General features: G+C 46.0%; 1 protein-coding gene across 1 annotated transcript in view; it reads left to right on the top strand.

The window, feature by feature from the left end:
• LOC144828412 (uncharacterized) overlaps positions 1-24,782 on the top strand; it is a 2,343,931-nt gene that overhangs the window by 199,890 nt on the left and 2,119,259 nt on the right. Inside the window, exon 4 of the mRNA XM_078686536.1 lies at positions 1,986-2,021. The gene's annotated coding sequence lies outside the window, so the exon portion shown is untranslated. The remainder of the gene's footprint in view (positions 1-1,985; positions 2,022-24,782) is intronic.

Genomic DNA, 24,782 nt, shown 5'->3' with positions numbered 1-24,782 from the left:
CTCTCAGAATAGTCGGGTATGCTTATGACAGAGTATGTTATAGCTTTTTTGCCTGCAATGACCTTGTAGAACATGCCTATTTTAGAGATCTAAAATCAATTCCCCTGACTTTCCGAATATGTTGACATTTGCTATGGCGACTTTGTGCATTGTCCCTTTTTCCTTTCTTATTGTCCTACTGTATTTTTTTATTTTATTGATACCTGGTAATGTATATTTGTCCACACTGCTTGATGATATTTGCTCTTGCTGCTACATGTGTCATCTGATTTATAATACTCCTTACCTGTTTCAGTTATGGCTGTATATTCACTGCATATGCAGATTTTTTTATTGTATGCCATTGATGGTAAACTCATTAAATAAAAGTTAAAAAAAAAATAATATAACATCTCAATTAAACAAATCTTAATAACTAAAAAATGTTTTAATACATTTCATATAATTAAATTACTTCCCACCCTGTTCCCCTATAAACCCACATCCCGCTATGGAACTAAAAACGCAAAATTCAATAAAAAAAAAATGAATAACTAATAAAATAATCAATACATTTAATATAATTAAATTACTTCCCACCCTATTCCCCTATGAACCCACAACCCGCTACGGTACTAAAAACGCAAAATTCAAATAACTACTAAAATATTTACACAAATAATAAAAATACAAAAAATTCTTATACAAAAACACATCACATACATATAAAATATACACTAAAATACATAACATTAATAAAAAAATCGATATTTTAACAACTATGTTTTTCCAAATGATATTAAACACTTCGATATTTTAAACAACAATATTTTTGCAAACGATATTAAACACTTTGATATTTTAAACATCAATATTACTTACCTAACAATCGATATTCTTGACCACGATATTTTTTCCACCAATACTTCTCACCCACGAAATGTATTTATCGATATTAAGTCTCTGCACCCTCTCAATCAACCTGTTAGAGACTCTTGTTGGGACAATCAGGTGTCTTTCAAGTTTGCTGCTGCTAACAATGGAAAGGCATCCCAGAATCAGACCTTCTTCCGATGAATTATCCTCTGCTTCAAGCAATGCTGCACCCTGGCCAAAAAGGATCCTCTTGAGGGACTTGTAGCTTATTTAAATAGAGCGTAAGTCATAACTACTGCCCTGAGGGCCTTCCAGACTAACACATCTGACAAGCAGCCATGTAAGTATCTGCTTACACTATTATCAGACACTACTGCTTTGATTTACAAATCTTTAGGCATGGAATTTATTTTTGCCCTCTCTTTTCTGCAGGGCCCTTGAAAGTCCACACCTCGGACCTACCTCCTTGGAGTGGGCATTGCTCTGACTTTAATTTGCAAAGACAAAAATTTGTGCTTAGAAGTATCCATCAGCTTAAGTTATTTACCTTCATGGTTATTCTACCTGCAGGTTCCTCATCACCCTCCCGCCTCCCCTTTATGCGGCACAGATTTTCAGGATATAATAAGGGGCTTCGTTAAACTTAGCAGAAAGCCAGCTACCATTACATTTGTCTGCTATGTTCCATGTCTTTGGTATGGAAAGAAATAATGGTTTACCTGAAGTCAGAATACTGCCAAGGCACTTTTATGCAGCTTTGTGTTGTCATGTCCAGAGGTGGGTTGAAGTTGCAACAATGGCCAATGGCTCCACCTGTAGCTATTACATCAGTCTTTGGATCCAGTTTAGTGTGTAAGGAGATTCACAAGGTGAGGAATCACAAAGTAACAAATCTGCAGTTAGATTATCGACAGGAAATAGCCTTACCGGAAGTAAGTAACTCATTGTTTCTCACTTTAAATCCATTCATTCCAAGGCCATAAGAGTTTATTGTACGGGCTCAGATAGTACTGGCTAAGGGCTAGCTAGGGTTTGTGTTGCATTTAAGAAAATGTTTGCAGAAGGATGTATTTTGTATTTTGTTTGTAATATGAAGTAATACTTTTACACTTTTTATTTACCCTCGACAGATCCTGCCCCGGCAACTGGTGATAGTCCAGAACCAGGTAAGTACATTGCCCTGTTTCAATAATGGATCTGGTACCTTGCAGTAAGCTAAAAATCTGTGCTTAGCATATAGTAGGCTTCCCAACTTGTCTTTTGCTGTTTCTGTCATTGCATCCAGATATATCATACAACAAGTAACATTTTACCGACAACAAGTCAGGATTATTGGCTTTGTCAATGGTTGTTAGTTGCATAAGAAAAATAAGCAGCGACTATGGCTTCCTTGCATATAATACTGAAAATGCTTCAGCACTGAAATGAGATTGTGAAAGAATAAAACAAGTCTCTTTGAAGTTACATCAAAGGCTTAGCAGTGGTACTGCTGCAGAGTTGAGATTTTTTCCACACTCAGGGTACAAATGGAGAGCCCGATGTGGCCCATATCAGCATCTGCATTTAGGAACTGCTAGCACCGCCAGCAACCAGCCCACTTAAAGCCCTGGTGACAATGTTGCTGCTCCTGCATGTCACAAATAGAGGGAAATATAGATAGAAAATGATTCTTTAAAGGATATCCCTTCCCGTACAACGCTCGCCTGGCATGACCTCATGCCATACCATCTCCACTACTGAGAAGTGAGCAGTGTGAGCTGCGCATATCGATGTGCCTGCTGTCACTGTAGTCTGGAAAAAAACGGACCGCTTGTGCCAGGGCCAAAAAACAGAGCCCGATAGAGACCCGTTTTGAGGCCCCCTTTAAAACCCTGCCGATGCTCGGTGAGACCCGGCCCACTTAAAGCCCTGAAGATATGTACAGTCTTGATTGTGTAAATCATTTATATTTTATTTTCCACGTGTATTCTTAAGAAAGGAGTTTGTGGGATCGTGTTAGGACTTACTTGAGACTGTTGTGGTACGGTACAGAGTAAAGCAATACTGGGAGGAAACTATTACGTCTAATATTCTACAGTGCATGTTATTGGAAACTATGGAACCATCTCCCCTTCTGTTGTAAAGAGTTCCGACTCTAAAGTACACTGTTTGCACTGTTGGAAATGTAATTTATTGAGACATGTTCGGTGCCATTGGGTTCTCTCTGTTATTAATAAAGTGAAGAAACTATCTGTACATGCGTGAGGTCCTGGAACATACCTTTTCCCCAAAAATTATTTTGCAATTCCCTGCTTACACAGTACATTTGTCTAACACACCAGTTAGGGAAGAGCTTACAAAATAAAGCAGAAATGGAGTCCCAGTCCTGGGATTTTGCTCTCTGCAGCACACATATGTTTTGCACTCCATGAATACAAAGTGAAGCTAGTAAGGTGTGAGCTGGTCTGTTTTGCTCTGCTTGCTGCAGCATTTATACAGGAACATTTTGTCTTGTTTCTGGTGTCTTTCATTTTTGGTGGTTTTCTTGCTTGTCCCCGCTCGAGCTTCAAACACTTCTTTTCGTGCTTTGGCTTAAAGTTTTAGTGGTTGAAGTTTAAAAGGAGTGCAGACTCTGCCAAGTATGTTATCCGTGCCGGTATGGATACCGCTGTGCATTGGCGGGACCCTCGGGCACCAGTGTTGGCCTTCAAAGACATGCCTGGATGAGGTCCAATGATTCTGTGCCAATATACAGGCTATGGTAATTGACAAGCTCTTTTATGGGTCTTGCCTAATTGGAGATAAGGTGGACTCCTCTTTGAAACGCTTAACTGACAGGGCTAAGGCACGTTCTTTGGCACTGTTGTTGACCCGCGGCATACCATTTGTGCACCAGTTCTGGGCTGTTCCAGAGGGCTGGGTGTAGTTGGAGCTCTGCTTGCTGTAGTTATTCAGGAACATTTTGTGTTGGTTTTGGTGTCCTTCCTTTTTGGTAGTTTTCTTTGCTTGTTCCAGCTGGAGCTTCAACTACTACTTTTTGTGCTTTGGCTTAAAGTGTTGTATCAAACGACTTAAGGCTCTCGGCTCCCTGCTTAATTTCTGGCCTTAAACCTTGGAAATGACACAAACTCCAACCAGTGAGGTTAAGGTGCTTTGAACCCTACTTACCCCGATGCCGCCATAGTACATAATGTTCTTGCATGTCTTGTGTGCTGGGAGTCTCCTCTGAGTTCTGGTGATTTTCCCTAATGCTGCTCCATTTGACTAGAACTGGTGGCCTCATTTAGGAGGGGCTATCGCCGCCGGAGCATCACTTTTTATGACGCTTCGGTGGTGCATGCCTCTCAATCATATTTATGAGGCAGCACAAAGCGACTCTGCCTGGCTCTGCATGGACTCATAGATATGGAGTAAGGCAAAGCAGTGCAAAGTGCTGTGTTACCTTACTCTGCATCAAGGAAGCATTCCATGGGCATTGCTGTGGGCGTTCCCATTCAACACCCATGGGTTTTGACCCAATTCCAGCTATATAAGGGTCAACGAACCTGGGAATATCTTAAAACTCTGCGCCTCTCCAGGGGAGGTGTAACAAGAAGAAATAACTTCATTTCTCCTAATTTTTTCACCTTTCTTTGTGTGCTGCATCTTGCAGCACATGTAGGAAGAGGAAGACACCTCCGTTGATTGTTGTTGTGCAGGAAGGTGTCTCTATGGTGTAAGGGTGCCTACATTGGCACTAAGCACCAATTTCTGTGCTGGCATAGAGGAGAGGATTGCGCTGTATTTCATTAATATGGCACATTCCTGCCCTTTTACTTAGATGCAGGGCAACGCCGAAAGGAGACTTGCAGCGCTGCCCTATACCAAAAAGTAGTAAAGGAGGACCTGACTGTGTATGGGTGGAGTCTCTGGTAGCTGGGCTGGTGTAAACTCTTGACTCGATCGTCGGTCCACCACAGGACTGTAGGGAGTCCTTGCATGCTTGCACCTCCTTAATTAGAGCAGGATGACTGCCACTCATTTTTAACACCAAGGACCCCTATGCGTACATGGCAATCCCAGCTCGAGAAATAGCTCAATGTCCGACGCAGAGGGAGAAACGCCCTTTGACTCAGTAGAGTTGCTACTTTGTGAGTTTGTTCTTGTAGAACAAAATAGTTTGCCAAGTGGGGGCATCAAACATTGCAGCCACTCAGCCAAAGATCAATGCCTTAGTGAAGCCATTGCAGCAGCGTCTCCAAAGGAGGTTACAGTGATATAACATGCATGGCGGGAAATTCAGAATTTAGTAGGTGATCCTCTTCTAGGGGAGCAGTACCAATATTCTCCTCTAAACGCGGTTGGTCAGCTGCTGGAAAGGAACTCAATGACCTATATGTCACCACAGTAATTTGTGACCATCTCCATTTGATTTGAATGCATACCCTGTGTGTAGATTTGTACAGCACATTTTCACCTGGGAAGGTTTCCTGGCCCTGAGCAGGTGTGTGTCCAGTTCCACCTAGTGACCAATGGGACTACTTATTGATTTACTGTGGATGAAATAAGTCTATTGTGGTTGGGAGTGAGATTAGTGTCAAAATGAAGGAAGGCTAATGTAAAAGTGATTCTGATGGATACTTCCAGCTCCAGACTTCCTGCCTTAGAATAACACCCTAGCGCAAAAACTTGATATAGAGAACTTTGTAGCAGTGCTCCTGCTCAGCACTAGGTGGTGTCGTGGAGCGCAATTGCTGGCACTGAACAAACTCAAAAGTGACTGAAACAGAGCCACATATAAGTACCACCCATTCATTCTGAAGTCAATTCCTTTCGTTCTGCACTCACGACACAGCTACTAGCAAAGATATCCTTATCTTTTTGGCTTAGATTCTGATCCTGTGCCAGATCAGAAAACACTCTGGGAGAGTGGTGATGATGACGATGATCTGCACTCCCCTCATTACTCATTACACTGATGATGTAATATACATTGAATTATAAAATAGCCAGTGGGTTTGACATTCCACTGAGGCACAGCTCGGTACATGGATCGCCATTGGAGGAAAGTGCCTAGTTTGGTGCTCGTTTAAAGAAACATACTAGAATTACATCTGTCTTCTAAAGCCAAAGCTGGCAACATCCTGCTCCCATTTACAGAGGTCCTCACAGATACTCTGATTTCTTTTTTTTTTTTAAAACATCTTTATTCTGATTTTTATACATGCCACTCCCCCCACCACCCAACCCCCCGAGGTCAGACATGAATGTTTGTAAATACAATTACAAATATAAATACATTTATATACATTATCTCATAACACATTACACTAACCAGAGGCTGTTCACAACCTACCACATTTTTGCCACCAGTTCCTATTTAGAGTCATAGTACAGTTATTCAACTATTGTCTTGCAGCATACACCATTCTACGAAGGGGGACCAAATTTCTAGTCCTCTTTTGTGTCGCCTTCTGCCCTTTCTTTTATAGATGGCGATTTCCATATTAGAAATGGCAAGGAACCTTGCTAGCCATTGGTGATAAGAGGGAGCAACAGAGTCTAGCCATGCAGAGGCAATACATAGTCTGAAAACAGCCATAGTTATAAATATAAGTTCATGACCTACTAGAGCATTATTAGAGTTAGCTACCCCTAGTAGAATAACATCACTGGATAAAGCTATCGGGCTTTGTAATACATTTGATAGAAACTTCTCAGTGTCTTGCTTAATGGATTTCAACTCTTCACATGTGGAAAAGATGTGACCTGAATCTATTTTATCAGGGGTATAATATAAAAAAAGCAAGTTTTAAAAAATTGCGCCTGTAGCTTAGTTGACAGGAGAGTCGTTTGTGACATTGACAAAGCATGATTGAATTCTTCATCAGATACTCCCACTTTCTCTTGCCATTTCTTTGACATTTTTACCAAATCATCTGGAAACTGTGCATTAATAAGTGCGTAAATCCCCCCAATAGTGCTTTTTTTATCGTGAATTAGAGTCTCCACTATCTCGTTTTTGTTAAAACACCCGCCTCCCCCAACTTTGCGCAGCAAAAAGTCCCTAATCTGTAAGTATTTAAAAAAGTCTTGCCAATTCAGCTCAAAGTTATTTTTCAGTTCTTCAAAGGAAAAAAACCTCTCTGGTGAAAATAAACATCCTAATTGCACTATCCCAGCCTCAAACCACTTATGCATGTAGCTATCATTAAGGATTTCTGGAAAAAGTGGGTTAATTTCTAAGGGGATATAGAAAGACCAATTTTCTATACCCATCATTTTCCTTACGATCTTTCACACCTTGAATCCACTAAGTAATGTTATGAATGTTTCTTTCTTGTGATAGCTGTCGTGTAAGTGTCGCCAAAAGTATCCCCTGCTTTCTCGTCCTTGTAGTAGTTGAAATATAGATGGTGTGAGTGAGTCTCTAGTCTCCCCCACTCCTTGGATATTCTGCAGCAGTTCACTACTATATATTAACAATGTTGCCCAGTAGACTACCCTTAATTTAGGAAGGGCTAGTCCTCCTCTATCTTTGTGTAATTTGAGAAATGTATATGCCCGCCGGGGCTGTGAGTATGCCCAAATAAAATTTGAAAACATCCTTTCTAATTTTTTAAACCACAACGTTGAGATTTCCAGACAAATTGCCCTGAAAAGATATAAAATTTTAGGGAAGAAGATCATTTTGATTACATTTACTCTTCCAATGATAGAAAGGTGCAATTTGTCTATGCGCTGCAGGTCTTTCTGTATAGCGGGTAACATTGGTTTCAGGTTGAGATCTACCAATTTGTCCAGGTCAGAATTGATACTAACACCCAGGTAAGTAGCTTGCTCCACCATCCGAGCATCCCGCATTTTGCTATTGTCATTTATCACAATCTGTGTTTTACTTTTATTCATTGCATATCCAGAGACCAAGCCAAATTGAATCGCCTCTTCTTAAGTAGCCGTCATGGCCGTGTTTGGTTCGGCTGTCACGATTGCATATGCAAGTGTTTTGGTAGCATAGTCCTGTGAGATTATGGGTTTGATTACTACATTCTCTTCTAATTTGCGGATGAATGGGTCTATATATATTGCAAAAAGCAATGGATAGCAAGGGCAGCCCTGTCTCGTTCCTCGTGCAATCATCAGTTCCTCAGTTAGGCCGCCATTTTCCATGTCTACCGTCCTTGGGTTCACATATAATTTTTGAACTGCCTGAATATATCCTTCCCTTATGCCCAGTCTAGCCATGGCCGCCCACAAGAAGGGCCAGGAGACCCTATCGAATGCTTTTTCCGCATCAAGCAGAACCAGCTCCATAGGGTCTCCCGAAACCTCCATACCATCAAACAGGGTAATCACACATTGAATGTGATTGACAGTGGATCTGCCTGGAATAAAACCATGTTGGCTTTGTGCTACCACTTTGTGGAGAATAGGCGCTAATTTATTTGCCATGATATTTGAGTATATTTTAGAGTCCGAATTGATGAGAGTGATGGGACGATATGAGCCAAGTTGATCTGGCGGTTTGCCTTTTTTTGGAAAGATGACTATTTTTGCCCAGCATCATGATTTTGGTGGTGATCCCCCTTTAAAGAGGTGATGAATAAGATTTAATAAGATATCTTTAATTTGATCTAAGAAGGCAGCATAGAACTCTGAGGGGATGCAGTCCAGTCCGGTTGCCTTCCCCTTTGGCAATTCTCTGATGGTTATAAAAGATCATCTAGAGTTGGGGTTTCTTCTAGAAAATCTGCATCCTCATCCTGGAATTTATTATAGCTAATGCTCTCTAAGTATTTCTCACAGCTTCCCGGGTTCGCCCTGCCTTTTTCTGTATATAAGACTTCATGAAACTGCCTAAAAGCCTGTCTGATATGCTGTTGGACACACGATTTCCTTGGGAATCAATAATTTCCCGAATCAGATTTGATGTTGTCTGTTGCCTTGTCCGAACTGCCAGTTGGTGCCCAATTCTTTTGTTCATTTCATATATCTTATCCTTCTGAGACAGCGCTTTCTTAACTGCTTTATCAGTAAAAACGTTCATAATTATAGCTGTATCAATAGCCACCTGGTGCTGCATTTTCTCAATCACTTCCTTCCCTCCATGTATGGTTCCCAATGTCATCCTTACTAACCCCTCCTCTGCCTGTTTTAGATTTTCTTGCATCTTCTGCATAGCTTATTTAGCTAGTTTATTCGCTTTTAAGGAATATTGCAGTGTTTCCCCACGGATTCCGGCTTTCAACGCTTCCCATACTGTTTCACGAGAGGTATTACCTATGTTGTCATCTAAAAACTTCGGAATCCACTCCCTCAAGTGTCGACAATAGTTTTTGTCTACAGGCAAAGTATTCTCAAATGTCCACGCTGTTGGGATGCTACTATCAGAATAAATTTCCATAGTGAATATTAGTGGATTATGATCCGAAAGGATTCTCAGAAGTTTTTCTCAGATCCCCTTTAGTTTTAATTGAGTTCAAGACTAGAACAGAATCCAATCTTATGTGTGTAAGATGTGGATTAGAAAAGAATGTAAATCCGGGGTCATTAGGGTTTTTGGTCTGCCAGCCGTCCACTAAACCATGCGTAGTACAAACATTTTTCAATGCTCTAAATACTTTGGGCTTCCGACCGGTATACTGCCAACTATCTTCTAAAGACCAGTTAACAGGTAGATTGATATTAAAATGCCTGCAGACCATAAAGGGAAATGGCCAGTGCATAAGTTTGTTAGCGATCACATCCAATACTGAAGGGTCATTGATGTTGCTCCCATAGATCGTGCAGAGCGTCAGTTTGTGTCTTTTTCCGTATTGGCATTCAGTGATCACCCAACAACCAAATTTGTCTGCTTTAGAGCGGCTAAAGACCAGCCCACTTCCCTTAGCGAGAATAGCAACTCCCCGGAATCTTGCAACCTGGGAAGATGCACAAATCAGTCTATACCCTAGTGATTTTAAAATATGCATCTGCGCCCCTTCAACATGCGTCTCTTGTAAACACACCACATTCATCCTCCAAGTCTGTAAGCCTGCAGCAACCATTTGTCTTTTTTTGCTATCATTTAGGCCACATATGTTCATTGACAAGACCCTTAACAGCCCCATTTCACTGTTTTTCTTGGTCCATATTCACCACCAGTATTTGCCACAAATTGAGTCCTGGTATTATATTCATACCATTTTACTTTACTACTCACTGCTTTGAAGTTTGTGCAATTTAAGGTATCATGTCTGAACTGACCCGCTACCCTTCTCCCCACCCCCTTCCCACCCCCCACCAATCTTAGAAGTTACCTGGTCGAGCCGGGACTTTGACATCCGACGTGCAGAGCCCCGCAAGACCGCTGAGCTCCTCCCCTCCACCAATGTGAACCTAGATTACTAAATTATTGTAGACAAAATCAGGTCCTTATCTCTTGTAGCGGTGCTTCCCCCCCATATCAACAGAGAAGACCTAACCGAATTTTTGATGGCTTGGCGAAGCCTCTCATCCCCATACTTGTAATTCATTTACTTCATTTAACCCCTACTAATGGCAAACTTGTTTTGGAGCTTTTGCTCGGTTACTTCAATCACTTCCCACCCCCACCAGAGGGGTGCTTTCACCAATTTCACTTATGACTTATGACCAGCTATTTCCTCTAGGTATTTCTGAGCTTGTATTTTAGAAATAAAACTGCGTGTAGCCCCCTTGTAAACCACCTTGAGCCTAGCTGGATTCTGTAGGTAAACTTCAGCGCCTTGCTTTCGAAATGGCTCAAACATTTGCCGGAGTCGCCACCTGCGCTCCACCGTGACATGCGCAAAATCTGTCCGGGTTGAAAAATGTTACCCCCTCATATGTTCGCTTATTAGTATGCCTCGCCAGGCCCAAAAGTGTTTGGCGGAGTAGGAAGTTCCCAAAAAAAGCAGCATAGCACGGTGGTGCTGTGAAGTTGCTGTGCGTTTCCCGGGAAACAGAGGGAATCTGTGGGCCCGTTGGATTTCTCTATCTAAGTCCCAGGTATATAGTTCTGGCAAAGCCCCCTTAAGCAAAGTTATCATATATTTCCAAGGATCATCTTTCTCCGCTCCCTCTGAAATCCCAAGAAAGCGGAGGTTGTTGCGTCTCTTCCTGTTTTCACTCTACTCCATCTTCATGGAGCCCAGCGTTTTTAACATTTTCTCGCCGTTATGTTAATGATTTTATAAGCGCAACAGCTGCCCCAGCAAAGAGGCGTCCCGGCGCTGCTAGATCAAAAAGAGTACTGAACAACAAAGGCTAGCCAACCAGGTCATACATCCCTATGATGACCGAAACAAGGTTTTGATGGCTTTCCGAAAGGCAAGCAAATTCTCCATTCCGCGGATACCGACCGGCAAGGAGTTCCAGAGCTTAGCTGCCAAAACCCGGAAGGAGCGGCCACCAATGCGGCAGAGTTTAGTCCGAGGTACAATCACTTGATGTTGTCCTAGTGAACGCAAACTATGCTGGGGAACATATGAAGTCAGGAGTGGACACAGGAGATCCTGGCTCCTGGATTTAAGGATCTTGAACGCCACGCAGAGAGCTTTAAACTGGATTCGGGAATTAATCGGAAGCCAGTGCAGCTTTCTGATCGTAGCTCTGGCCGAACACCTACGAGGAAGTCCTACCAAGGTCCTTGCTGCCGAGTTTTGGACTCGCTGGAGATGCGCAATCTCGGCTTTATATGCGCCCAGAAACAACACACTGGCGTAGTCCAGGCGTGATAGAATGGTGGCTTGGACAATGAGCTGACGCACTTTAGAGTCAAAGAACTTCAGAATAGGATTAAGGCTTCTTAACAAACCCACACAAGTAGCTGCCACTCTCTTAGTGTGAGTCTGAAAACTAAGCGAGGAGTCCATCCAGACTCCCAAGTTCTTAACTAGTGACTTAGACGCTGGCATAATGCCCAGCGAGGCCGGCCACCAGTGCTCATTCCAGAGGGTGGTGTTCTTCCCTACAAGCAGAACCTCTGTCTTGCCTGCATTAAGCTGCAGGCAGTTGTCAGTCATCCATTGGGCTACTGCTGCCATCCCGTCTCTGAACCTCATGGCCGATGCTGATGGCCCTTCAGCTAGGGTAATAACCAGCTGAGTATCGTCAGCATATGATACCAACGTGAGGTCCCACTCTTTCGCCACTGCCGCAAGCGGCTGCACATAAAGATTAAATAGAGACGGGCTGAGTGCAGAGCCTTGAGGGACTCCCTGGCCGATGTAATGGGGCTGAGAACGGTGCTGTGGTGCCGATACCCGGAAAGACCTATCTTTCAGAAATGATCGAAACCATTCTAAAGCTAGTCCAGTGATTCCAGCTACCTCCAGACGATGTAGCAGGATGTCATGAGACACCGTGTCAAAGGCAGCGCTGAGGTCTAACAGAATCAGCGCTGCACTCTGACCGGCGTCGAGAATCGTCTGGAGATGTTCGGTCGTGGCCAATAGGGCAGACTCAGTGCTGTGACCAGGCCTGAACCCATTTTGAGAGGGATCCAGAATGCCGTTAAGATGCATGAATTGGGATAGCACATTATTCACATGGGCCTCGGCAATCTTGGCCACCCATGTGAGGAGGGAAATAGGTCTAAAGTTTTCCGGTTTTGACGGATCCAAGGTGGACTTCTTAATAATAGGAGATACCCAAGCCTGCTTCCAGGCCATAGGAACACTGGCCATGGAAAAGGACAGGTTGAGTATGAAGCCCAGAGGCTGCTGGAAGAATGTCAGGGATTCAATAAATTGTGCCGGCCTCCTAGGGTCCGACGGAGATCCAGATTTCACTCTCCTACAAAGTTTAACTAGCTCTTCACTAGTGATCTCTGGTATAGTTGTCAGGGTGGACCCTCCACCTTGGTATTGGCGGAAGATTGTATGCCTAGGGAATGTTGCGGGAATGTCTTATACATTTTTTGCACCTTTTCCACAAAAAAAGTGGCAAGCTCTTTGCACTGCTGTGCAGAGGTTATACTGGATACAGTAGTTCTATTACTCTTTAGTTCCTGGACAATTTTAAAAATACATTTGGTGGGGTTAGACCTAACTTTGATTTCTTCTGCATAGAATGTGGCGCGCGCGGAACAGATTGCTTTGTGATAAAGCTTAAGTTTAGCCAGATAGGTCACTTTGTCCCTCTCTGTATAGTCCCTTCTCCATGCCCGCTCCGCTCTCTTGCAATCCTTTCTCATGGATCTCAAGGCATCATTATACCAAGGGTTAGAGGCAGATCTACGCCCCTTAGTCCATTTGGGCGGAATAAGGGCGTCCAGTCCCCCCACAATCCAATCGTGGATGGTAGTGTATGCCGTATCAGGATCCGCCATGTCCCCACAGGGAAACCTCCCTAGGGAGGCATGGAAGTCCTTCAATTTAAGTTTATGCCATGGCCTCTTAAAAACCCGATTCACCCCATTCACCTTATATGGCTCAGCGACCTCAATACTGGCTTTGACAAGATAGTGATCTGTCCACCCCATAGGTTTTGGGCTCATCAGTGTTCACTACCGGGATATTGGAGATCAGTGGGCCCAATATATGCCCTGCCGAATGCGTAGCGACTTAAATTAATGAGTCTAGCTGTAAGGCTGCTAGATCCGCCAGCAGATTCCGGATGGTCACGTCGTGAATCTGAACAAAATGGAGATTTAAATCCCCTAGAATCGTGAAGTTAGCCGATCCCACTACAAAGGAGCTAACCACCTCTAGCATAGACTCAATAAACTTAGAAGCAGGTCCCGGGGGACGATAAATGTATAGTCCTGAAAGTGTAAAATGTGGGCTAATTACAATCCTGAAGCGGGCACATTCACAACCCCAAATGTCTTCCTTAGTGAAGAAACAGGGGTATTGTGCTTTATGAATTACCACTATGCCGCTACCCCTAGAGGCTCTATTTACATGCTTGATCAGATAGCCTTCCGGGAGAGTGAGGTTGGGTAAACTAATCATGTCATCCCGCAACCAGGTTTCACACAGAAAAAAAACATCAGGGGATTCTTCCACAATGAGTGTCTGTATCTCCAAATAATGCTTAACAAGCGATCTTACATTTAGCTGGAGGACAGTGAGCTGTACTTGTTTTTCAGACCCCGGGACTTGTCCCACCAGGCATGGCCTAGGTGCAGCAAAATTGCAATTATCGCATTTCAAATCTGTCTCCCCTAGTTGCGCCGGCAGTTCCCCGCAAATCTGGCCACATGTATTCAATGTTAACAGTGCCTCTTTATTATAGTAACGGTGATCCCGCAGACCTCGACCAGGGGTACTGGCGAGAGGCGATGTCCTGGCGATGACGGGCGCAGGCGGGCTTGCCTTTGGCACACCCGCTGCGCGGATGTCTGACAGATGCCATTTATAGGGTAGAAAGAAGGGGGGAGATGCGTCTCCGAACAACTAGAGCGCCACCCCAAACTAATCCCAATATGGCATCTAGGCCCGCGTGAATCCCTGGACAGCATCTATTCGGCTGCAGGGTTCGCGGTGGCAGTGCGGGTATTAACGAGCACCGTGCAAGATAAATACAGGACAGTGCAGAACAGAGATAAGAAATGTATTAAAAACAGCAATTTTTAAATTTCACACAAACAGTTTTAAAAATAGCACAAGCACTCCTAACTTTTCCCGGCTGAGCCTCAGGAAAGTAACAATTCAGCCGTAGTTGCTGATACTTTTTTCCCCCCGTAATTTATGCGGGGAGAGATGCACCGCCGGTTAAATCATTTCCACTCCGTCTTCGCCCGCTGTCACCAGCGGCTCAGGACCTCGGGAATCACCAGGTAAGGGGAGACTCAGCGGAGTGACCTTGCGGTGTTGTCAGCCTGTCGCCATCTTTCAAATACTCTGATTTCTTGGTTGAAACTGTTTTTACTTGACTGTTAGCAGGCAGGTGACCAGACATCCTAAACCAGCACTTAGTGATGCAGATTTCTTTCATAAAGCACCGTACGTTAGAAAGCCTTATTGTACAGGCCTTGAGGAATAAGGTGAACCCTAATTCATTTCCTACCAATCCTTTGACCAGGAAACCCAGAAATATTGATGCCAGTGGCAGATTTGTTTTCTTCTGCGTGCTTGGCACTGCAGTATTTACACATAGTCTGACTATTGTGCCGGTACACACATGGTCTTTGGGACATGGCCATCATGATTTGGCCAGTAGTCCCAGATGACGTCTGGGATTCAGACCATACATGATGGCTAGGACACTGCCATATATGTTATCTGTCCCGTTATGGATACTGCTGATTGCATTGGCGGGACGCTTGGGCACCAGTGTGGGCCTTCAAAGACATGCCTGGATGAGGTGCATTGATTCTGTGGCGATATACAGCTATGATAATTGAAATGCTTTTTACTGGGTCTTTACTCTTTGGAGAGAAAGTGAACTCTGCTATGAAATGCTTTATGGGAGCAAAGCTAAGGTGCATTCTTTGGGGCTATCGACCCGTGACAAACAATTTCTGCACGAGTTCTGGAAATATAATAGCTGTTACACAGGGCTAGTGTACAGGTAAAGGCAAAATTTCCAGCAAATGATTCAGCCAAGTCCTTTTGGGATCGCAGATGCTAAACCAACTGGCAAAACATGGATCACTAAGGGCACCAGTATTCCAACTCCTCTTCTCCAGCTGGATCAGCCAACAAGCCACTTAAGTTTGACTTCAGCAGCCCATGCCAACCAGTGGGGTGGCGGGATTGAGCACATTCTCCAAAGATGGCAGTCCACCACATTTGAAAGATAGTTTGTCGGAGGCTGGCTTAGTATAAGGTGTACACTCTCAGGAGTGATGCATTTTGCACTAATCCAGGCAACCCTTATGGTGATTTTAGTGGTCTTTTATAACCATAAAAAGCTCTCAAAGTGGTAGCTGTGGAGAGCAGCCTTCAGGCTTATCCTAAAGGAGTGTAAAGCAGCTTGTTTTACCACATTTAAGCAACAGTGTAGATTAGATGAAAAAGTATCACAATGTTTTATAGAAATCAGTCTATTTACTGCACATATAACCACTAACACATTGCTATATCTTATACCTGGAGATATCTTCAGTACACACAAGACTTCAAAATAATCAGGTAAGTAGCACAACTATACACTGGACTCTAGGGGGAGACCAAATGATATACTAAGAAAGTGGCTTGTGAACTGCAAAAGAGATAGGGATTTGGAGCAGGATGCTCAGAGGAGCTGGGGAAACCAGGATCCACCCAAGGTACGTACCCAGAACCCCCATAGAGGCTGTGTGCAGAGTGGAAACACAGCTACATGGCCATTGGAAGTCAAAGGAGAGTTGTGGTTGCAGTTTAAAGCATAAGGACCCTTCCCAGAGGACAGATGTTTGGAGAGCACCCCACAGTTGGACGTCCCAGGAACTAGGTTCCTGTACCAGGGAAGTCAGATGCATAGGGGTGAATTGACGGCGGAACCTGCCGCAGACGACAATGGAAGACTTTTCAAAGATACCTCTGGAAAAGCCTGTGATGGACCAGCTGAATCCAAGAGTGGGTTCATGAAGAGAGGAACCTGCAATCAGATAGGACAGCGTCTATGCCACTCAGAAGGGACTAGAAGGCATGGAAGCGAAATGCCGGCCAATGTTGAGAGTCTCAGGAGTAAAGACGGTGACCTTGTTGTTGCAGCTGTGTGAACCAAGTGACACTGAGGAAGACCATGATCCGTGTATGAGCTGTCCCACGTTGGATGTCGGTGTCTAGATGGTCAGTGTTTGGCGGGAGCACCGACAAGCCTTGATAGAAGTGTGGAGAAGTGTGGCTCAATGGTTAGAGCGGCAGACCCTGATGCAGAGGTCTGGCCCGGGATCAGGGTTCAATTCCCATCTCGGCGGCTCTTGGACTCAATCTCCCTGGACCTGATAATTCTCGCTTCGGTGCCTAGTCTAATCATGGGTCCCACTCTGTGACTCTGGGCAATAGCTTGCTTAATCTCCACAACGGCCCCAGCAGCGCTTGGATGCCTGGCTTCACGATGGGGGTGCCCAGGAGTGGACATCTCGCAGGAAAGCCAGGAAGGGTTCCACAGCGGTATGAATACAGCGCTACGAGACCTCTGGGTAGAAGTGCGCTATGTAAATTCAAACACATTTACATTTACATAGCCACAAATGGAATGGAAAGTAAAAAGATGCAAATGTTGGGACCAGCAAGTTACAGGGGTCTCACCTGGAGCAGGAGAATCAGAGCAGTACCTGAGCAAGCAGGGGAGCCCTCTGAAGCAAAGGATGAACCTCGAGGAGACCCGCATGCCAAAGGCTCACGAGTTGCAAGAGGACCTTAGCAGCTCACAATAAATGGAGGCTCACAGTGTAAGGGAATCAGTGAGGACTCTGTTCTGGTAGCCCAACAATCTCTGACGTGCAGAACAAATAAGCTTTGGCAATTGCAAATCAACGCATTGCACAGGAGTTTCGGCCCCAGAGACTTTGTCTTGGGATATTGTCCTCAAAATTGCTGAGAAGACAGGTCAAGCCTCTAAGAAGCTGAAGAACAACCACCGCTGTTGCTGTTCCTCAGGAAGTCCGTAGGAGGACAGGAGCAGCAGACCAGTCAGCTTTGTTAGCGGTGCCTGCAAATGTAGGGGAGTTGTTTTGTGTCATATAGATACCCTAATATAGGCACAGATAGTCATCTAACCTTTCACCTATATTCTCAATACATAACTGTTCTCAGTACTGACCTTTTACCTAGTTATGGCATTATCCAAAGATCACATGGGGTTTTCTCTGAAAAGCTTAAGCCTCATCCATTGTGCATGAGGATTCTTGGAATCACAGCAGGACAGCAGGCCTACTATCTCCTGCATAAAAACTATGTACAAGGGCCATTCCATCCGTCATCCCAGTCTGACATGACACATCGAGGTACATCACCATGGGGGTAACACTTTGGGTATATATACACCATCTCTTGCTAAGGTAGTCAGAGGAGAAAAGGACTTCGATGCCGACACACTGACTCAAGACGCTGAGGCTCCTGCTCGCAATCACTCCAGCTCGCAGTGGTCTGACATCCCTTGCGAGACCAAGAAGGGAGTCCCACAGTCTCTCCCTTCAGGTAATGGGGTTGACTTTATGCTGGAGGGATTGTTGGCTTTTACAACCACATACATGCTAGGTACACTTAGGTACAACTAGTTTGGGACGAATCGTATGAGTACACACTTTACTGTCATGTATTTTATATACCTGCCTATATTCATTGTTTTAGCATGTTTTTTTTCTAATATATTTTTATTAGCGTTTTCAACAGTGCAGCATACAATAGGTTTCATCGTAGGTAATGCAAATGTCTCATACAACAAAGATATGCATAGATAGAATGAATTGGATATAACTGCCGTAATAGGCCACTTTGCTATCAATGTGGAGACTGCTACAAGGCGTCTGTTGGCAGGTTTCAGTTTATTTACATATCCCAAAAGGCATACCTCAGGCGTACAAGACACCAGCTCAAGCGTCACCTCTGACAAGATCCTCGCAACATTCGTCCAAAATGTAAAAACTCTCCCACATGTCCAGGCAACATGATAAAAATCGGCCGCTCCTGCACCACATCTCACACACCTTGCCGAGTCTCGTTGGCCATACCTATAGAGTTGTAGAGGTGAATAATATACTTGATGCAAAAATTTGAAGTAAATGATTCTGAGGTTGCAGTTGGCTGTGAGGCGGCCGTAAGTTGACAGCATGCCGACCACATTTCTATTGGGAGTGGAGCATTCATCACTGATTGCCAGCGTTGCCGCGACCGATGGCCTTCAAACGCCTGCTCCCGCTGGGCAGCTTAGTAAAGCCTGGTGATAAGCCCCCTCCTACTTGCCCCAGTCAGCAACACCTGTAACTTCCGAAGCGTTTGCGGTTCCTCCGGAAAGTTCGGATAGACAGACCGCACAGCCTGTCGCACCCTGACATACATGAAGCGGAACATAAAGGACCGGGTAACATTGTTCTGGGCCTCTGCAAGAGTCCGGGTGATGCTCTATGTCGCAAGCTCTCTCACTGCCGTAGGCTCCTGAGCAGCCGAAATCCCCGGATGCGATGCGATGGGCAACAGTGGCACATATATATGGGACTTGAGCTCTAGCAGCCAGAGCTTTCCACGCCCAGGACGTACATAGCTGGGGGTTAATATCCTGCTTCGGCCCTCCTGAGCAGCCAGACAGAATCATAGCTTGCACTGGGAGGGGAAGGACAGCGTCGGCCTCGATGGCCACATGCGGCTGAATTCGCTGGGGGAATAGCCAGTAGTGAGCAAAGTGCACCTGCGCACAGACAAAAATCTGGCGCTTCAAATCCGCCTCGCTCAAACGGCTGTGCAAGGAGATCTCACCGGCAGCTCGATTTTTTGCCACCCCAAATAAAGGTAAGCAGCACCGACTGCAGCGTTTGGAAGAGGACATATTCAGCTTAATCGGGATGTTAATGAAAAAATACAGCATCTTGGGTAGGAACACCATTTTCACAACCGCAATCCTGTCTGCCAATGACAACGGCAGCTATGCCCACCATTGAGCTTGCTCCGTAATTCGCGTAACAGCCTTCCCCTAAATTTTTTGTAATTACCACCTCAGGATCCCTATGTATCATTACCCCCAAATATTTCACTGGCTCAGAAGTCCAGTGCAGTGGGAAATCCATCTCTATCTCCCTCGTGCCTTCTGTAATGAGGAAGACCATAGACTTGGACCAATTGATACCTCAGCCAGAAAATCTCTCGAATTGTACATATTCCCTCAACAATGGTGAGAGATGAACCGACGGTTCTCAGACAAAAGCAACATGTCGTCCGCATATAGTGAGACAACAAGCAGGCACTGCCGAAACCTGGCGCCGCATCAGAGGGCTTCTGACGGAGCTTGCACGCCAGAGGCTCAATCACCAAGGAGAAGAGAATGGGTGATAACGGGCACCCCTGCCGCGTACCCCTCCCTATAGGGAATAAGGGGGAGGCCCTACCATTGACACGTATTCTGGCGACCGGGCTGTTATATAGAACCTGTATCCATTGCACAAAGAATTGAGGAAATCCCATTCTGCAGAGCACCATAAACACTTAAGACCAATGGACGGAATCAAATGCTTTCGCAGCGTTGAGGAGTACAGCTATGGCTTGAAAGTCAGCATCAAAATAATGCAATGTAGAGAATAACGCGCGGAGGTTGTGCGTGGTGGATCTCTCCATCACAAAACCAGACTGGTTTGGTAAGACCAGCAAGGGCACCAGGGGTTGTAGTCTAGTGGCAATCATTTTGGGCAAAATTTTTGTGTCAATATTTATGATGGAGAGTGGTCTGTACGACCCGCACTGATTAGCGGGCTTGTCAGGCTTCAGAAGAGTGACCAGCAAGGCCTCCCGATGCGACGGAGGTAAGATCCTGCTATCATAGGCCTCGTCATAGACCTCTAATATTCGTGGGGCTAACAGCACAGCAAACACCTTGTAGAACTCCCTCGGCAGACCGTCTGGACCAGCAGCTTTACATGTAGGGAGAGCCATTATAGCTTCACCACATCCTCCTCGCCGAACGGCTGCACCAGATATTCACGTTGTGTCTGGGACAGCCATCCCAGCGCCACATCACATAAATAGTCATGTGTGTCCGCAGTAGAAGGGGATTCTCTGGCGGCATAAAGAGCCTTTTAGAAGTTCAGCATCACATCACATAGTTCCTCCGTCGAGTGATGGGATTCACCTGCATCGTCTAGGAGTTCATTTATGGGCTCCTGGCTACGGGGCTCGCTCAGCTTCTGGGCAAGAGAGCGGCTAGGCTGCCCACCCTCACCATAATAGCGCGCTACTCTACGCCTAGAGCAATGTCATATCTCCTGGTCTACAGTGTCATAATGTTCGGTGACGCGTTCCCGTATCTGTGCCAGCTTATCCGTCGTTGGTTCATCGTCAAAGGCTAGTTCTAGAATATTGATATCTGTCGCCAGCTTCCATATCCGGCGCCTAGGATCCCGCAGCGCACCTGCCTGTGCAGCTATGCATGCCCCCCTAATGGTAACCTTAAAGGCCTACCACAAGACCCCTGCACTGTCCACCGTGCCCTCGTTTTCATTGAAATAGTGTTCAATTGCTTCCTCAATTGTTTGCTTAAACACCGGGTCCTTAAGCTCCGATGGCTGGAGCCGCCAGGTAAACTGCGGTGCCACATATTCCGGTAAGGTCCATGGGCACTGGGGAGTGATCAGAAAGCGTTCTGGCCACATGCACCACACTCCTGACCCAATGACCCACTGCGTCGGAAATCAGCCAGTAGTCAATGCGGGACCAGGAGCCCCGCCCTGTGGACACACATGTACTCTCGCATGCCTCCGAGTGCTGCATTCTCCATATGTCCTGTACATGCCCTGCATCGATAAGACCCCACAGCACCTCTGAGGCACTTTTTTGTCAGGCCTCGCCATATCTATGCCTATCCTTAGTCGCATCCAAATATACATTAAAATCTCAACCCCAAATAATCTTAGCTGGAGGAAACAACAGAATCCTACGCCACAACTTCGTGAAAAATGCTGGATCATCCACATTCGGCCCATAGATGTTCACCAGGAGCAGACTCTCTCCACCCAGCCTGCCATGCAACATCACAAACCTACCATTAACATCCGAGTCAACTTTAATGACTGTGAGGGGAACCCCTCTCTTCACCAGGATGAGTACTCCTCTAGCATACGAGGAATATGAGGAGGACACACGCACACCGGCCCAGCGCTTCCCAACATTCCGTACTGATTCGGCTATTAAGTGTTTCCTGTAGAAAGGCGACATTCACACCCATGCGATCCAAGCCTGCAAACACCATCCTAATCTTCCGCGGAGAATTCAATCCGCGGACATTCCAGGTAACAAACTTAATGGAACTACCCGTAGCCAGTTGGTAGGAGAATGAAACAGCAGACAACATATGTAAAGCATTGAGACCGTAAACCACAGCATATTATGCATAACATATCTAAGTGCCTGACAGAGAACAAAGAACACCCATCCAACCCTAGGCCCATCCCAACCCCCCACCACCCACTTCAGCACCCCAACCATGCCAAAGCCATCCCAAAAACCATCCCATTCCACCCCTGCAACAACAAGATACAGAATTTGGGGTACACCCATACGTAGGGGGCACTGAGGTGCAACCATCCCGCATAGCAGGAGTTGACCGAGCAGGCTATATAGTAACATCCCAGCTCCACTTAACAGACTCTGTGTACGGTAGCATATAGAAGGGGGGCCCACTGGCTCCCAGACTTGTGGATACCCACAGGCCACCGGGACAGTTCAAAGATTGACTCCAAGAAACAGGGGAAGGCCAGTGAGCCAACACACACATTTAACAGCATTGCAACATACAATCAACGCTTCCCCTGTGTTTACCCTCCCATAGGGGCCTGCTTCCGAACAATATTACAAGTAGTAAAATAAAACCTGAATCCCATGCCAGTGTCGAATCAAGGCCAACAATCACAAATACCTGCTGACCATTTCAAGTAGCAATCATAAATCTTCCCAAGATAGAGCCGTCAACTTGCAGCGTCGTCCTGCTCCTCTCTCACGTAGGCCTCAGCCGAGTCCCGCTTCCTGCGTTTAAGCTTTTTCGCATAGTCCATTGCAGCCTTTGGTGAGGAAAATATCTTGTTATCCGCGATGGCGCCAATGCGAAGGCGGGCTGGGTACAGCAAAGCATATGGGACCTCCTCAGTGCGTAGAAACTGCTTCACCGTGCCAAATTCCCTCTGCGCGGCTTGGACAGTGGTCGTGAAGTCCCGAAAAAAAAGCCAGCGAGTTCTCCTGGTGCTCAATCTTCCCCTTCTCCCGTGCCATGCGCAGAATGGTGTCCCTATCTCTATAGTTCAAAATCCGAGCTATGAAGGGTCGGGGAGGGGCCCCAGGGACAGGACGAGCAGCCAACGAGTGGTGGGCATGTTCCACTATGAACATGTTGGATAATTGTTCCGTGCCAAAGATGTCCGTGATAAGGCGTTCCATGAAGGTCTCCCTCCTCCCCACATTTGTGGATTCCGGCAGTCCCGTAACGCGGATGTTATTGCGCTGGGACCGCGCTTCCAAGTCCTTGTTCTTTGCTTGAATTAGGGAAAGAACCTTTTCCATATTCAGTGTCTTATCCATGACCGTGGTCAGACCATCCTCCGCAGCCGACACCCTCAACTCTACTTCCCCCATACGTGCATTTTGCTTTTCAAGCTGCGAGGACATGTGGTCAAGCCTGTGGTTTACAGCTGCCATACCTCCCTCTATCGATTGCATAGTCCACTGCATTGCTATTTGCTACCAATGTGCCCTCCAGCGAAGGGCGCCCCCCACCTCCGCGTCAGCCTCCGAGTCTGAGGCAGCCTTCTGGGGAGTCTTTTGCACCCCAGGGGTGACTAAAATGTAGAAAAGGGAAGGTTTAGGGACTGGCAAGTGGATGCACTTGCCAGGTTAACATGACAGTACCAGACTGCACACAGGCTCTGCAATGGCAGGCCTGAGACACACTTTACAAGCTGCTCCGGTGGGTGGCACAATCAGTGCTACAAGCCCACCCGCAGCATTTGATTTACAAGCCCTGGGCACACGCAGTGCACTGTACTAGGGTCTGACAAGTGAACCAAATAAGCCAATCATTGAGTAACTAATCCATCCAACAACTTACCACAGGGAGCACTTGAACTGTGGCACTGAATAGCAGTGTCACAGTGCCCAAAGCATCTAAAACCAGCAAAAACATCAGTGGCAACAGCAAAAAATAGAATAGAGACCAACGCCATTGGTGCCAGGTCTAACACCCCAGCTTGGCACTGCGGTTGGTAAACACTGCATGTCTGTTTGGCCGTTACACCCACTCCATTTGGGATACGGTGGCGCAGATGCTGCCCCAAAGCCCAGATGAGTCCTGAGCTGTACTCTCCCATGCAGTTGCCGAGGTTAGAGATGCTGCCAAGTTTAACATTTGCTGTGGATTGGACACCGCCAACTTGTTACGTAGGACGATTTCAACATCGGTAGCCCTTTGACGCTATGCCTTGCAGAGGTTGATGGTTTTTCAGGGGATGTCCAAGCTACCCTTATGGGCATGCCTTTTGAAGGCTGTTTCCTGTTCGACATCAAGGCAGACAACGTCCTAGAGCGCTTTAAAGACTATTGGGCTATGGGCAAGTCCTTGGGCCTCTCCACCACCCGCTCTATACAGTCTGCCTTTCCCCTCTTTCGTGGCTACGGAAGGGGTGCCCTACTACGTTCCACCCAGAGCCACAGGCCGGCACAAGCTGTTCAGCCCTTGTGCGGCCGGAGATATGACAACCACTGCCGTGGATCTGAGGGCCAACCCGTGGGCCAGTCCACCACAGTCCCCTCTGCAGCAGCCTCCAAACCCTCCTAGTCCGACCTTTCAAGGTCACTGATCACCAGTGGGCAGCAGAATTCACCATCACCTCCCCCTCTGGCGCACCATCACGTCGGATAGGTGGGTTTTGCAGATAAGCCATAGGGGCTACTCCCTGCTCTTCGAGACTACCCCTCCCGACATGACACCTAAGTACCATCGCATGTCAGAGGATCATCTGGCCATGCTTCAAGAGGAAGTTATGGCTCTCTTGGCCAAGGGAGCCATTGAGCGAGTTCCTGCCCCAGAAGTAGGTTTTGGTTGCTATTCCCACTACTTTCTGGTGCCCAAGAAGGACAAAGGCCTGCTTAATCTCTTGGCAGCCAAGATATTAAATTTCATAGTGCGTCCTGCATCGCAAAATGCGATGTAGCGCGCGCTACGAAATTCGTTTTATTAATTAAATTGTTTACTTACCTCCAATTATCCATATTCCGGTTTTTAGCACCACCCACCCTGCCCCTCCCAGCCAAACTTTCTGCCCCACCGGAACTCCCTCCAGGGGCCGCGGCTGTATCTTGGATCTCAGGAACATCAACCACTTCCTCCGGAAGGAGACGTTT

This window comes from Lissotriton helveticus, chromosome 4_1 (genome assembly GCF_964261635.1).
Source record: "Lissotriton helveticus chromosome 4_1, aLisHel1.1, whole genome shotgun sequence".
In the NCBI taxonomy this organism is placed as follows: Eukaryota; Metazoa; Chordata; class Amphibia; order Caudata; family Salamandridae; genus Lissotriton; species Lissotriton helveticus.
The sequence above is the reverse complement of the archived record's forward strand: the minus strand, read 5'-3'. Positions and strand labels throughout refer to the sequence as shown.